Source organism: Castor canadensis, chromosome 12, assembly GCF_047511655.1.
Source record: "Castor canadensis chromosome 12, mCasCan1.hap1v2, whole genome shotgun sequence".
In the NCBI taxonomy this organism is placed as follows: Eukaryota; Metazoa; Chordata; class Mammalia; order Rodentia; family Castoridae; genus Castor; species Castor canadensis.
The window spans coordinates 54,545,981-54,560,000 of NC_133397.1; the positions used below are offsets into that span (position 1 = coordinate 54,545,981).

The following is a 14,020-nucleotide window of genomic DNA, read 5'->3' on the forward strand; positions in this document are numbered from 1 at the left end:
ACTGCTTTCCAGATAAGAAAACTGAGGCTCATAGGCAAAGTAACTTGTATAAGGTCCCAGAGTGAATTTAGTATATGAAACCCTTATTAGACTCTAGAAACAGTGCTTTCTCCTATCATATACTGCCATTCCTGAATTAAACCTCATTTTATATATATTTTGTGAAGTGCTTCACAAATAATAATAAACATATAACAATGGACGCCCTTAAATGTAGGGACACATGAACTTCCTCATGAATCTGAAAACTGTTTTAACCCTGCCTACCACCAAATTCACATATACATAAAACTATACATTCATTTTAAGTCTTCACAGATAATAGTCTAATAATCTCTAATCTTGAGCATTGTTTTTCAAACTTCACATCTTTCTGAAATAATGAGATATAAAATCAGCTTACCAGGTCATTATTTGTAATGAAAAGAAATGGAATAGGTTAGAAAATATCAAAATTTGTCGTAATTAGTAAACATAGCATCTTTTTGTGAAACTTGATTCAGATAATGGGTTTGTGTGCTTACTAGATCTTGAAATAAAATGTATTTTTAACCATGGATCATGATCAAGAAAGTTTGAAAAATGCTAATCTAGAGGATCATTCTTTCTAAGAAAGATTGTGTAGACTTCATGTTAGTTTCTTCAGTGCCTAAGAAAACAATCTCTAAATATCCTCAATTTATTGATTCAGTCATTTGCCAGATTCAGGTGAATCTGTACCAAGTCTTTTCACAATAACAGAAAACATTAAGCTTCTTCCATTGTGGAGTTTATATTCTAGTGGGAATAAACAGATAATAACAATAACAAATAAATAAAGTAATTATGATGTATGAAAATTGGGTGATCCTAGTAGAGGATAATTTGGTAAGTGAAGGCTTGAGTGACCTAAGGGGAGAAGGGTATTTGAACTAAGATTTGGTGGATGAGAAGGAGGATCCCTTTAACTGAAGAGCACAAAAAGAGTATTCATTTTAAAAGAAAGCTGTTTTGTTGAGATTATATTTATAATAAGTTGTGTTTCATAGTCTTTCAAGTTCTAGAAATTGTAGGAAAATTTGTTCCTTTGTGTTTTTAAATATAAATTTAAAATATGATATCTAAAGATATATAGCATTCTGTGAATTGATTTTCAATCAGATGCTTGATATTTAAATGGTCTTTCTGCCAAGTAGATTTTTTTAAAAAATCATTTTACTGAAGGATAAATTTAAAATATCTTAATAATTATCATCTAGTGATTATTGAGTACTTGGACTGTGTCAATAAAGACCTAGTACTTTCACATAGATTTTTCTCATTTAATCATCATAACAAATATGTAAGTATTATTATCCCCATTTTACAATTGAGAAAATTGACATATATATTAATGAATTGCCTATGATCACAGAACCAGTGATCACAGACAGAGCCAGGAACTGAACCTAGACAGTCTGCCCTCAGAGATTATGCTCTTACAGCATTATGTTTCATTTCTTCTTGGTTATTTTTCCAATATCTTTATGAAGTAAGAATAGATATTATTGTAGCAATTTTAAGAAGTCAGTTTAGAAAAGGTGTTTAAGTTTACTTAGCATCACAGACAATGGCAAATTAAGTTCAGAATCCAAGTATCCTGACTCTTAAGTCTTGTTTATTCTTTCATCCAGTTTATTCAAGCTGGAGGCTTGGCTCAAGTGGTAGAGCACCTGCCTAGCAAGTGCGAACCCCTGAGTTCAAACTGCAGTACCACCAAGAAAAAAATATATTGTCAGTCATCTTTTCTGTACAAGGTACCTATAATCTTACTACTACTTTTTACTTCCCAAATGAAACATCAGAAATACTCAAATATCTTTTAATCTCATGTCTGTGTTAGTTGGATGTTAAGAAACTAATAATGGTAAAGATTTATTAAGTTTTTTTTTTTTTTTCCTGGATCCTCCTACCTTGATCCTCCTACCTAAGGCCTCCTGCATAGCTGGGGTGACAGGCACATCCAGCCATGTTATTGATTGAGATGGGGTCTTGCCACCTTTTTACCACAGCTGGCTTCAAACTGCAAACCTCCCAATTTAATTGGGAGTACATATTTTTAAGGGGTGTGTGTGTATATGTGTGCGTGTGTGTTTTAAGAAGAGACACATAGGAGCTGGGGCAATAGCTCAGTGGTACAGCAAAAAAAAAAAAAAAAAAAGCAAGAAAGTCATGGAAAGAACTCTTTGCTTTGATGGTTTTAGTTTATGCCTAAGTGTAGAATAAAGAGCTGATTTACTCTTCACCCTGAGAAGACATTAAATTCTTGATGACCGTTGTATAATTGATAAATAATCATGACATCTCATTATTCCATTGACTACAGCTGGTACGACTTAAGTTAGCTGTCTTGTATTCATGTATTGGTAGTTGCTAGTCTCTCCAGAAAGAGCAGCTCTATGACACATAGCTGTCTAGCAACATGCCAGTTTGATTGCTTTGATGCATTTGTTGTACACTTACCCAAAAATGTACCCTGTTACTTATGAAACTATGCTTTGAATAGTCTCAAAGATATTCCATATTCTTCCTCTTTTAAGTTATCTATTGCTGCAGAAAAATATTGCAAAGCTTATTGTCACAAAACAACCATTTTATTCTGTTCACAGATACTGTGAGTTAGATTCTTTTGGATAGGACACAATGGAAGTGGCTTGTTGCCTGGAGTTGGCTTTTAGCCAGGACATCTGATGAACTGTCATTTAGAACACCTACACCTGGCCTTTCATTATGGTCTATTTCTCTAGTTTGGGTTTCCTCACAGCATGGTGGCCAACTTCTAACAGCATGTATCCCCAGAGATTAAGGTGTAAATGCCTGGCTTTCTTATAATACAGCCTTTTTTTCCTTTTATTTTTAAATCTTTTTTTTTTAGGCAGGGTCTTACTATATTGTCCTGACTTGCCTGTAACTTGCTATTTAGCCCAGGCTGACTTCAAACTCTTGATCCTCGTCCTATCTCTTGGCATCATTTCCCTATTACAGGTGTGCTCCATCACACCCAGGTCAGCCTTTTTTTTTTTTTTTTTTTTAATAGTACTAGGGATTGAACTCAGGGTCTTTCACTTCCTAAGCATGTACTCTACCACTTAAGCCATGCCCCCAGTCCTTTTCCTTTTAGTTTGTTTTTCAGATAGGGTTTGGTGTTACGTTTGCCTGGGCTGGCCTCAAGCTAAGATCCTCTTGTACGAATAGCTGGAACCACAGGTATGCAATGCCAGACCATCCTCAGCTTTTTCTAAAATATATAAATGTACATATTTATATACTTACAAATGTACATACTTACAAATATATATATTTATATACATTTCTTAAGTTTTTGTGGAAAAGGGAAATTAGTGGCCAAAATCATTTATAATATAGATGCAGAATTCACAGTGGCTCATGCCTGTAGTCCCAGCTGCTTAGAAGGCCTAAGCAGTAGGATCTCATAAGTCCAGAAGTTTGAGACCAGCCTGGGCAACATAGCAAGACCATATCTTAACAGAAAAAAAAAAATCATAAAACATTAACAACCCAGTAGTATATTAAAAGATTAACATCATGGCTAATTTGAATTTATTCTAGGAATTTAAGATTGTTTGATATTTCAAAAATTAAATCATTTCAGCGTAGAACAGAATAAAGCAGAAAAGGCTCACAATCATTTCAACGATACAGGAAAAATATGAAAAATACCAACATCCACTCATTCTCCATTTCATCCAAAGGAGAAAAATAACACATTTTATAGCAAATTATGAATACAAAAGAACTCCATTAATCTGAGTATGGTGGGCATACCTTTATCTCCAGCACTTGGGAGATGGAGGAAGGAAGAGCAAGAGTTCAGGCCAGCCTGGGCTGTAGACCATGTGTCAAAAACAAAACACAAAAAATTATAGCAAAAAAATTATACTTCTTTATGCAGCATTGAAAGCTTTCTATCTTAAATATTGAAAAAGGTGGGAGTCTACTATCAAGTCTATTCAACATCACAATGGAGATCTTGAAACAAGAAAAATAAAGGGCATAAAGTATGAAAAATGATATGGTGGCACAGGCCCATAATTGCTGCTCTCAGAGACAGAGACAGGAGAATCACAAGTGTGAGGCCAGCCTGGGCTATTCAATAACTCCAGGGCCACTTTGGGCTGCAGTCATTCAATCAATAAATAAGTAAAGGATAAGGTATGAAAAGGGATAAATAAAAACTATCATCATTCACCAGAAATACAGTTTTATATTAAAAGTGCAAAAAAATTATAGGTAGATTATTATCTAAAAGTAAGTTTAGCAAGATTACTATACATAAAATTAATATCCAAAATTAATTTATCTTCCAAGAATATATTTATATATTATGTATGTATTTATATATACACATATATATAGCCAATATGCATAAAAAAGATCTGCATCATCATTAGTTATCAAGGAAATGCAAATCAAAGACACAGTAAAGTGCCACTTTATAGCCATGAGAAGGGCTAAATGTGTAAAAATCATGTCTCCCATCCCCCTCCCCCTAGCCATACTGGGGTTTGAACCCAGGACCTCTCCCATGCTAGAAAAGCACTCTATCATGAGGAGAATGGCTAAAACTTAAGACTGGCAATAACAGGTGTTAACAAAAATGTGGAGCACCTAGAAGTCTCTCACGTTGCCGGTGGAAATGTAAAATGGTGCAACAATCTTAGAAAAGAATCAGCCATGTCTTTTAAAAGTTAAACATACACTTACTCTGTTACTCAGAAATTCTAGTCCTAGGTATTTGCCCAAGAAAAGTATAAACGTGTGCCACACAAAAACTTATACACAAATGTTTATAGCAATTTTTATTGTAATACCCAGAAACAAAATCAAATGCCCACCAACAAGTGAATAAACACATCATGATGGAGTCATATAATAGGATAAGTTTGAGCATCCCTAATCTGAAAACTCAAAACTCCAAATTCTCTGAAATCTAAAAGCAGTTCTAGTCCCAAGAATTTGAGATAATTTCAGCAATTCAGATAAGTATAGATAATTTCAACCAATACTATTTGACATTCCAAAGGAACAGGCCGCTGAGACACACTGCAATATAAATGAGTGACAGAAATATACTGAGAACACACATGAGGATATATATTATTTACATGTAATTTTGAATCAGACAAAACTAATATAGAGTGACAGAAAGCACATTTCCCTTGGCTTAACTGCAAAGGAATATGAACAAACTATTTAGAGGGATGGAAAGAGAGGATCTATAGCTTTATTTTTTGTGTGAATACTCAGGTGTATATATTTTCTAAAACTCATGAAACTTAAAATAAGTACAAATGACTATGCAAATTATACATCAATAAAATTTATTTTTAAAAACTCAGTTATAGTCAAGTAAAAAACAAAATCATTTATGCTAAGAAAAAGTTTAAAGAGATATATAAATACCTCTGAACAGAAAAATGTAAAATATTCTGAAAGATATAAAAGAATATCTAAATGCATGTTCCTAGATTGGAAGACTCTGTTTATTTTTATTTTATTGTGGTAAGAACACATAACACGAGACCTACCCAGCTTAACAACTTTTAAGAGTACAAAACAGTGGTATTGACTATAGGTATGATATTGTATAGCAGATCTTTAGAACTTTCTCATTTTCCTTAACTTAAATTTTGTACCTGTTCATTAATAACATCCCATTTCCCCCTTCTTTTAGCCGCTGGCAACCACTGTTCTACTCTTTGAACTATGAATTTGACTCTTAGCTACCTTAAATGGAATCATGCATATTTGTCCTTCTGTGACTGCCTTATTTCACTTAGCATTATATCATCAAGATTTAGTCATGCTATACAGGTACAGGAGTTCCTTCTTTCTTTAAGCTGGATAGTATTCTTGTGTGTGTGTGTGTGTGTGTGTGTGTATTTCATTGAAATGATATAAGAAAGACAATATAAAATGTCAGATAAATCCAGATATTTTCTATCCACTCACATCTTGGCTGCAGTGAACATGGGAGTGCTAATATCTCTTCAAGGTCCTAATTTCAGTTCTTTTGGATAAATTTCCAGAAAGTTAAATTTTTTTAATTTTTTGAGGGACCCCTCCAATACCTTTTTTTCATAACAGCTGCATCCTTATGTTCCTATAAACATTACAAAGAGGATCCAGTTTCTCCACATTCTTGCCAACACTTAGTATCTTTTAGTTTTATTTATTTTGCTTTTTTTTTTTTTTTGAGACTGGTTTTCACTGTGTACCAGGCTTACCTTGAACTCATGGTCTGCCTTGATGTCGCGCAATTATGCCTGGCTTTACCTTTTGTTTTTAATAGTAGTCACTGTAACAAATGTGAGATGGTATCTCCTTGGGATTTGATTTGCATTTTTCTGATGATTATTGATGTTGATCGTTTTTTTATATACTCTACCTGTTGATCATTTATATTTCTTCTTTGGAGAAATGTCTATTCAAGTCCTTAGGTGGTTTTTTGTTTTTGTTTTTGCAATACTGGGGCTTGAACTCAGAGTCTTGTGCTTGTACTCTACCACTCAAGCCATGCGTCCAGCCCTTTTTGCTTTAGTTATTTTTCAGATATGGTCTTCATTTTAGCCTGGGGCAGCCTCCCATCCTCCTACCTATGCCTCCAGAAAAGCTAGGTTTACAGGTATGCACTACCATGTTTGACTTGTTCATTGAGATGAGAGTTTCACTAATTTATTGCCCAGACTGGTGTCAAACCATGATCCTCCCAATCACCAGTCACCACCTCGTGAGTAGCTGGGATTACAGGCATGAACCACTGCTCCCAGTCTCCTTAAGCCCATTTTTAAATCAAGTTTGGAGTCTGATTTTTAGAGGTTTATAGCTATTGAGTTATAGTAGGTCCCTTTGGATTTTGGAGATTAACCCCTTAGAAAATACATGATTTACAAATATTTCTTGTATTCCATAGGTTATCTTTACTCTGTTAATTGTTTTTTTACTGTGACTTAAGATTCTAGCTCTAAAAGTCATATAACATCACTTCTGCCATATTGTATTAGCCTAAATAGTCACAAAGCTCCACTCAGGTTTAAGGAGAGGAGACAGTCCCACCACTCAGTAGGACGAATGTCAATGTCATGTTGTAAGAACATCTATCATAGGAGATATTGTTGTAGCCTCTTCTTAGTTTAAAGTTTTAAGCTCAATTGAAAGACCTTTTATTGTGCATACCACTGTTACTAACTTTTCCAGTGTCAAACCCTATGTGGAGATGTGTTATAAGAAATACCAGTTTTATGAACAAGAGAATACATTCCAGGACTATTGCTCTTGTTTTGGTACTTGATATTCAGAAGGGCTTATAACTAATATTAAAATGATAAAGAGAATATAAAATGTCTGGTAAGTCCAATTTCACAAATATAGGTAGGGTTAGAAATTGCCTTTGTGGGCTAGGATGTAGCTCAGTGGTACAGCACTTGCCTAGCATGCATGAGGCCCTAGGTTCGATCCCAGCACCAAAAAAGAAAAGACAAAAAAAAAAAAAAAAAGAAATTGCCTTTGCTTTTCAGATTTTCAGTATGTAACTTGATATCAGATTAATATCTTTTTAGATACAAAATAGTTTTCTTAATTTGGTCATTTTTATTATCACTTCTGAGTAGTCATTATACATACACACATACAGAATATCATTGCTTAGACAGTGGTATGTACTTTTTTGAAAAGTAGTTTGGCCAACTTGGTTGACAAAATAAAAAGGGAAAATGCCCAATTTCATCTTTACTTTGCTTATACTCTGTAATTTGTGCTTTAACTTTTAATGCTGATATTTTTTACTTTACTGTTATCTGTTTTACCCTTCATAATTTTTGCTTGGTACTGAAAGTTAAGGTACTATGCTAGAAGAGATACACCTGCTGCTACCCACTGTTCATTATTAGTTTAACTGAGAATTCTCATTAAATTAAAAAAAAAAAGTTGAGCTGGAGGCATGGCTCAAATGGTAGAGTACTTGCCTAGCAAGTGCAGGGCCCTGAGTTCAAACCCCAGTGTCATCCATAAAAAAAAAGTTGGTGCCCATGAATGGCCTGAAGTCTTGGGGGAAAAAAAAAAATGGGATGCTGACCCTCAGATCTTCAAGAGTTTACTGAAGAGTTTACTGATATCACTTGTTTATTGTTTAAGAGACCACTGAGAGCTTCTCCAGTAATTTCTTTTTGAAATTTTGTGTTAGCATATATTGTACAAAGTAAGGAATTTCATGGTGATATTTCCCTGCATGCATAAATATACTTTGACCATATATACCCTCTCTGTTACTCTTTCTTATTCCCCATTCCCCCTACTCCCTTTTTTTAAACTTTCTTGCACAGTTTTTAAAATGCATTTCATTATGACCTTTTCATATATGCATACAATATACTTCAATCATGTTCCCCCTTTCTTTCTCCCTTTTACCTCCCCCTGGTTCACACACGCACACAAATATCACCCCCCTTATATTCTACATATGAGAGAACACATGTGGTATTTGTCATCCTGAATCTGGCTTATTTCACTTAACATGATGATCTCTACTTTTATCCATTTTCCTGGAAATGACAGAATGTCATTCTTCATGGCTGTTCTTTAGCAATTTCTGTATTTTATCCCTCTGTACCTTATTCCTGTACAACTAACTGAGCACCATCTGGTGTATACCAAGAAGAATGAGTAGAACTATTTTAATAATTGCTAATAGAGTACATAAGTAGAAGCATATAGTACATGGGACAATGTCCACGTACTGAGTACAAGTGGGTGATTTTTTTTGAGACTTTTTATATCTACTTCTAGACTGAGAGAGTGAGAATTTACAGAAGAGGCAGGTAAGTGTTAAGGGATTGAAAGGGAAAACATAGTTAAGGACAGATAGCTTATAAAATTTAAATAAAACTGGAAAATAGTTTAAGTGCTAATTTGAAGATAGGAAGCCTCAAAATCCTCCTGGGTAGCCCCACTTACCTTAGAGAATAAACTTCTCAACTACTCAACATGGTCTTACACAAGGTCCTTATAAATCCTGTCCCTTCCCCATCCAGGCTCATCTTTCTTTTTATTTTATAGTCCAGTTCTAAGTTGTTCACAAGATCTAGAATGTACCATCATTTCTTTCATTCTGTGTCAATTACTTTATGTTCTCTCCTTGAAATACCTTTCTTGTTGGTTTCTACCAAAATAACGCTTCTATGAACGCTTCTTTCATGACTCCTTGCAATAAAGTTAATTCTCTTTCCTGTATTTTTTCCTAGTATGTGATAACATATTTTTACTATAGCATATATTTATTCCACTATAATTATCTATGTATAAATCTCTTTCTCCCATGCAACTATGAGCTGTTCAAAGTACAAGGACTTGGTATCCCTAGCACCAAGTATTCAGTAAATGTTCAATGAATAAATGAAGGGACTAGTAGAAAGCTGTTTTTCATATTCTCTGCATGTCAACTAATAAAAAATAAACTTACATGAAAAATTTGCTGTAAAGAGTTTCTTGGTAGTGAAGGCTTATAAACAGGAAAAACAAATGTTTCTTCAGGGATATTTAAAACAGAATAGATTATTATTGGGCAGAGGAAGTTAAAGCGTTCCACTGTGTCAAGTCAGTTACAACTGAAATTACTTTTGCCACTTTGGAACTAAAGCTCCCTGTGTCATCTGTTTCTTACTATTCTTAAATCCTACATTAAGACACCTTTCTTGTTTCTGATGTATATATACATAAATACATGTATATAATGAGGTATACATATGTAGATACATCCCATATTCTGGTATTCAAATTAGAATTCAGCTTCCAACTCTGCCCTAAATCACATTGTACTAAACCATTCCATCATATAATTAGTAAGCTTTAGGCTGCAAGGCTGGGAAGCAGTTTCTAAAATATTGAAAACAACTCTTAGGCCGGATGTGGTAGTGGTACTAGACAGAAGGATCTCCATTCAAGGCGAGTTGAGACAAAAGGAGGTAGACCCTATCTGAGAAAATGAGCCGGGTGTAGTGGCACACACATCTAGTTCCAGGTCAACTGAGACAAAGTTAGCCAGAGATCCTACCTGAAAAACAAGCTAAAAACAAAAGGACTGGGGGAGTTGCTCAAGTGCTAGGCCCTGAGTTCAAGCTCCAGTACTATCAAAAAAAAAAAAGGAAACAACTCTTGGTAATCTTATCTGGTAGATCCTTATGTATAGACTCTACTTAATTATCCTTGGGAAAAAGTTAAGTTGTAATTTCTTTTAAAGGACAACTCACAAACACAGGTACTATAAACTTTTTTTTTCTTAATTTTTGCCAGGACTACCATTGCATATTTTAATGAGGACTTGGTGCAAGTATATTGTCTTCTAAGTCTTTTTCAAGGAAAGTCATTTATATTAAAAAATCATTGTGTTTGTATCCTGTACCTTTTTTTTTTTTCTGGTGGGGAGGAGGCGCTCACACACGTTGAGCATATGCTGTCCCATTGAGGTATATCTTCAAGCCTGCTTTGACCTTTACATAGTTTATATATGTCATTTAACATGTTTAGTTGTTTCCTGACATTACTTTTTTTCTATAGAAGACAAATTTCATTACTCTGGATCTATGTGGTTTGTATTCTTCCCATTCTTTTTGTTGATAAAGATTTTCAAATATTGCTTTTTATTAATGTAAGTTTTAGGTATGAATTTAAAATCATTTTTTTCCAAAGTACAACTCAGGCGTTCAGCAACTTCAGCTGTCTACCAATTATATCATCCAAAACAACCGTTTTGATTATATAATATATATAAAAAACACAAACTCCAAGAAAAATGTAATTTTAAGACAGTATTTTTTGGGAGGGAGGTGGCCCAAATAATGCATACACATGTAAGTAAATGTAAAAATGATCAAATAAAATTTAAGAAAGGACAGTACTTTAAAATATTTTCTTTATCCTATTTCCCCTACATTTTCTTCCAGATATGTAAAAATAGAATTTAACAAGCTGGTCTATGTCAGACTCTTGCTCTGCATTGGAATATAATTGCTTTAAAAAATGCATTTAATAAGCCCACCATTACATTTAATGATGTAATTATATAAATATTTGAGATATTTATACTTAATTTGCCAAAGTTTAGGATTAATACACTCTAATAATACATTCTATACTACAGTCCTTGTAATTGTTGTTAGGATATTTGTGAAGTACTTTGAACCTACCAGAAGAATGATACCACAAAAGTTTATTTATTATTTTGTAAGTAGAAAATCTAAAATGAGAATCCAGATGAATCTTCAGTCTAATTAGTCTAATCACAACAATCAGTGAACTTAAAATATGTGGTTCCAGTAATAATTATATAGCACCAGAGTATGATTTGAAGATAGTTATTAGGTATCTGGAACCTTCTTTAAAAGAAATATCAGGAAAGAATTACAATGCTATTAAAAAACAGACCGGAAGTTTTTCCCCTAATATTTAATCTGCCAGTGTAATGACCTACTTGATTGGTAAAGGGCCTATTCTTGCTTAGTAGGTGACAGGATCAAACTGCAAGTTAGCAGCAAGTCCTAGAAAGATTGTAGTATCTTCAAAGGTTTGTAGGAATGTTTGAATCCTCTAAAAAAAATTGTGTGTACGGGAAAAGATTTTAGTTTGGTCAGTTCTCAGTTAACTGCAAAGACTAGTAATCCAAAAGAATACAGATCTAGAGACTTCTTTACTGGCCTTTGAAAATGTGTCCAAATGGCTTATTATGTAAGAATGAAGAGAATGCAAGCTGTTCTTGTAAAGCTAATTAAACCTTTAAAAGGCATTTTGTTGCCAGGAAGTGTGGGACATCAGTCTTGTACTTTTGATGTCAATTGGAAAATATTGATTGAAATGGAACTAGTCTGTCATGTTGGTAATTATAGTGGACTTAGATAAGATCACTAGATTTTCTCCAGATAATAAAAGAAGCAGTGAACATCCAGTTGGTTAAACACCATTTTTATAAAACCTGATAGTAACTTTTCCTATAGTTTTCATATGTATATGTTCTAAATATATATCATCATAAATATATGATAAAAATTATGCTTATATATTTATGAACACTGACATATTTATACTTAAGATTATACTTATATATTTATAAATAATGTTACATTTATATAGCCTCTACAAATCAAAGCTTTAAGATTAAGTTCAAGGGGTTGGGTACTTGCCTCAAGTGGTAGAATGCCTATCTAGCAAGTGTGAAGCCCTGAGTTCAAACCCCAGTACCACCAAAAAAAAAAAAATTAAAATTAAAATTTTTATTTTCCTAATTACACATATTACCAGTTCTATTATTAGGAAGAAGTAGGTTAAGGTTGCATTTATAATTTCATTTAAAAGGGACATCAGTTATCAGGTATTATAAAAAGAAATCTAAAACCTTTAATAACATATAGAGTATTTTATTCTCCATATGAGCTAGAATATCCATGCTTAGGGCACTGTGATGAAAATATATTTTGTATTTCTTACTTTAACACCATGGTCAAAAGATTTAATGTACATAATCCATTTCAGACCAGTAAAACATTCTTCAGTGTATGTCTCATCTTTTTATAGTTACATTTTAGAGGAGAATAATGCCAGTATAATTCTGTGTTCAGCATAAATATCTCTATACAAGGTAGTAGGTTTTATTCTCTGTGATTTAAATAATAGCTTATCTATTATGTCTAAATTTAAGTTGATTTGAAGTCTGCAATCCTAACAATGGTTACTAGACTTCTTAGAAAACATATTGTTAGCTTGCTAGCGTATCTTCAAAGTCACACAAAACACCAGCATTGTGGGGGGAAAAACTCTGAAGCATCTTTTCCATTATATGACTATAAGCCCCTAACCTCAAAAGTCTTATTTATTTCAAGAATGCCATGAATGCATGAAGCTAGAGCTAGGTGTGTTAGCATTAGGAACACTCCTTTTATGCCACTATTAATGGCCATGGACATTTGCCATATGGCTGTTCAGTGTTGTGTTAAACATCCTAGGATGGTATCACCATTACTAAAGCTGTATTTTATATAGCCTATTCTATTGTCGCTCAGCATGCACAAGAGTAGAGTTTAAATCTTCATTCATTTCATTTTTTAATGTTTCTTTTGTTCTCCTTATCATGTTCTGGCTTTCCCAAGGATATATGCCTTGAACTAAGTCACATGTGCATTACTAATTGTGTGCTATTATATTTAAAGTTCCTAGTGGTGGCACTGTGAAGCTACTAATTCCTTTGCTTCACTTGATGTAAAATAATCTGAGTGTCTTTGATAGCAGTGAAACAGTATTAATTGTTTTGTACATTTCTTGGTCACTCTTCTTAGGTGGTCTTCATAATCTATTAGAACTTTCAGCCAGATTTTTGTAATGTCATGCCTCCAGCAGTGATTAAATTGGTAATTAATGAACAGTCTTTGGCAATGTAAACCACATCCCGTTAATTTTCCCTTTTGAGTTTTCAGAAGTTGTCTTCTGTGTCAGAAATCATTGCGCCACCTTGCTATGGCCCCTTGGCATGAAACCACAACGACTTGATTTTTGCAGCCATTAGTAGATCACAGCAGTAATTTCACAGTATTTTGGTCAAGGTAATTATAATACCAAGAACTGAGTAGATTTGAAAATTTACGAAAGAAGTCCAGAAATACCAGGTGAACTTCCTTGTGTTCACTGGGACGTTATGATTAGTTTAATTGGTCTTTGTTTGATTTTAGCCGCAGAATCTATTTGTGCCACAGCAGTGTAGTGACTTTATACTTGAATGTTTCTGACCTTCTTTGACAAGGTGGTTATAAAAACAAGCCCTTTGAAACAGTCCCCTTTCCAAAAGAGGGTTAAACTGCATTTTAAAAATTAAGTATAAAAAAGAAAGCTCTCTAGTTTTGTAATACTTACTCTGTTTTATAAAATGTTAGCAAGTTTATTTTCTTCTCTGTCCATTTAATATATATGTGCAACTATTTTTATTCTTTAAATTATTAGTCCT

The 14,020-nt window shown here is 33.6% G+C and overlaps 1 protein-coding gene and 1 long non-coding RNA gene across 12 annotated transcripts in view; one reads left to right on the forward strand and one right to left on the reverse strand.

The window, feature by feature from the left end:
- Ehbp1 (EH domain binding protein 1) overlaps nt 1-14,020 on the forward strand; it is a 331,176-nt gene that overhangs the window by 240,848 nt on the left and 76,308 nt on the right. The gene's annotated exons all lie outside the window — the stretch shown is intronic.
- LOC141414824 (uncharacterized) overlaps nt 1-14,020 on the reverse strand; it is a 129,799-nt gene that overhangs the window by 37,233 nt on the left and 78,546 nt on the right. The window lies entirely within an intron of this gene.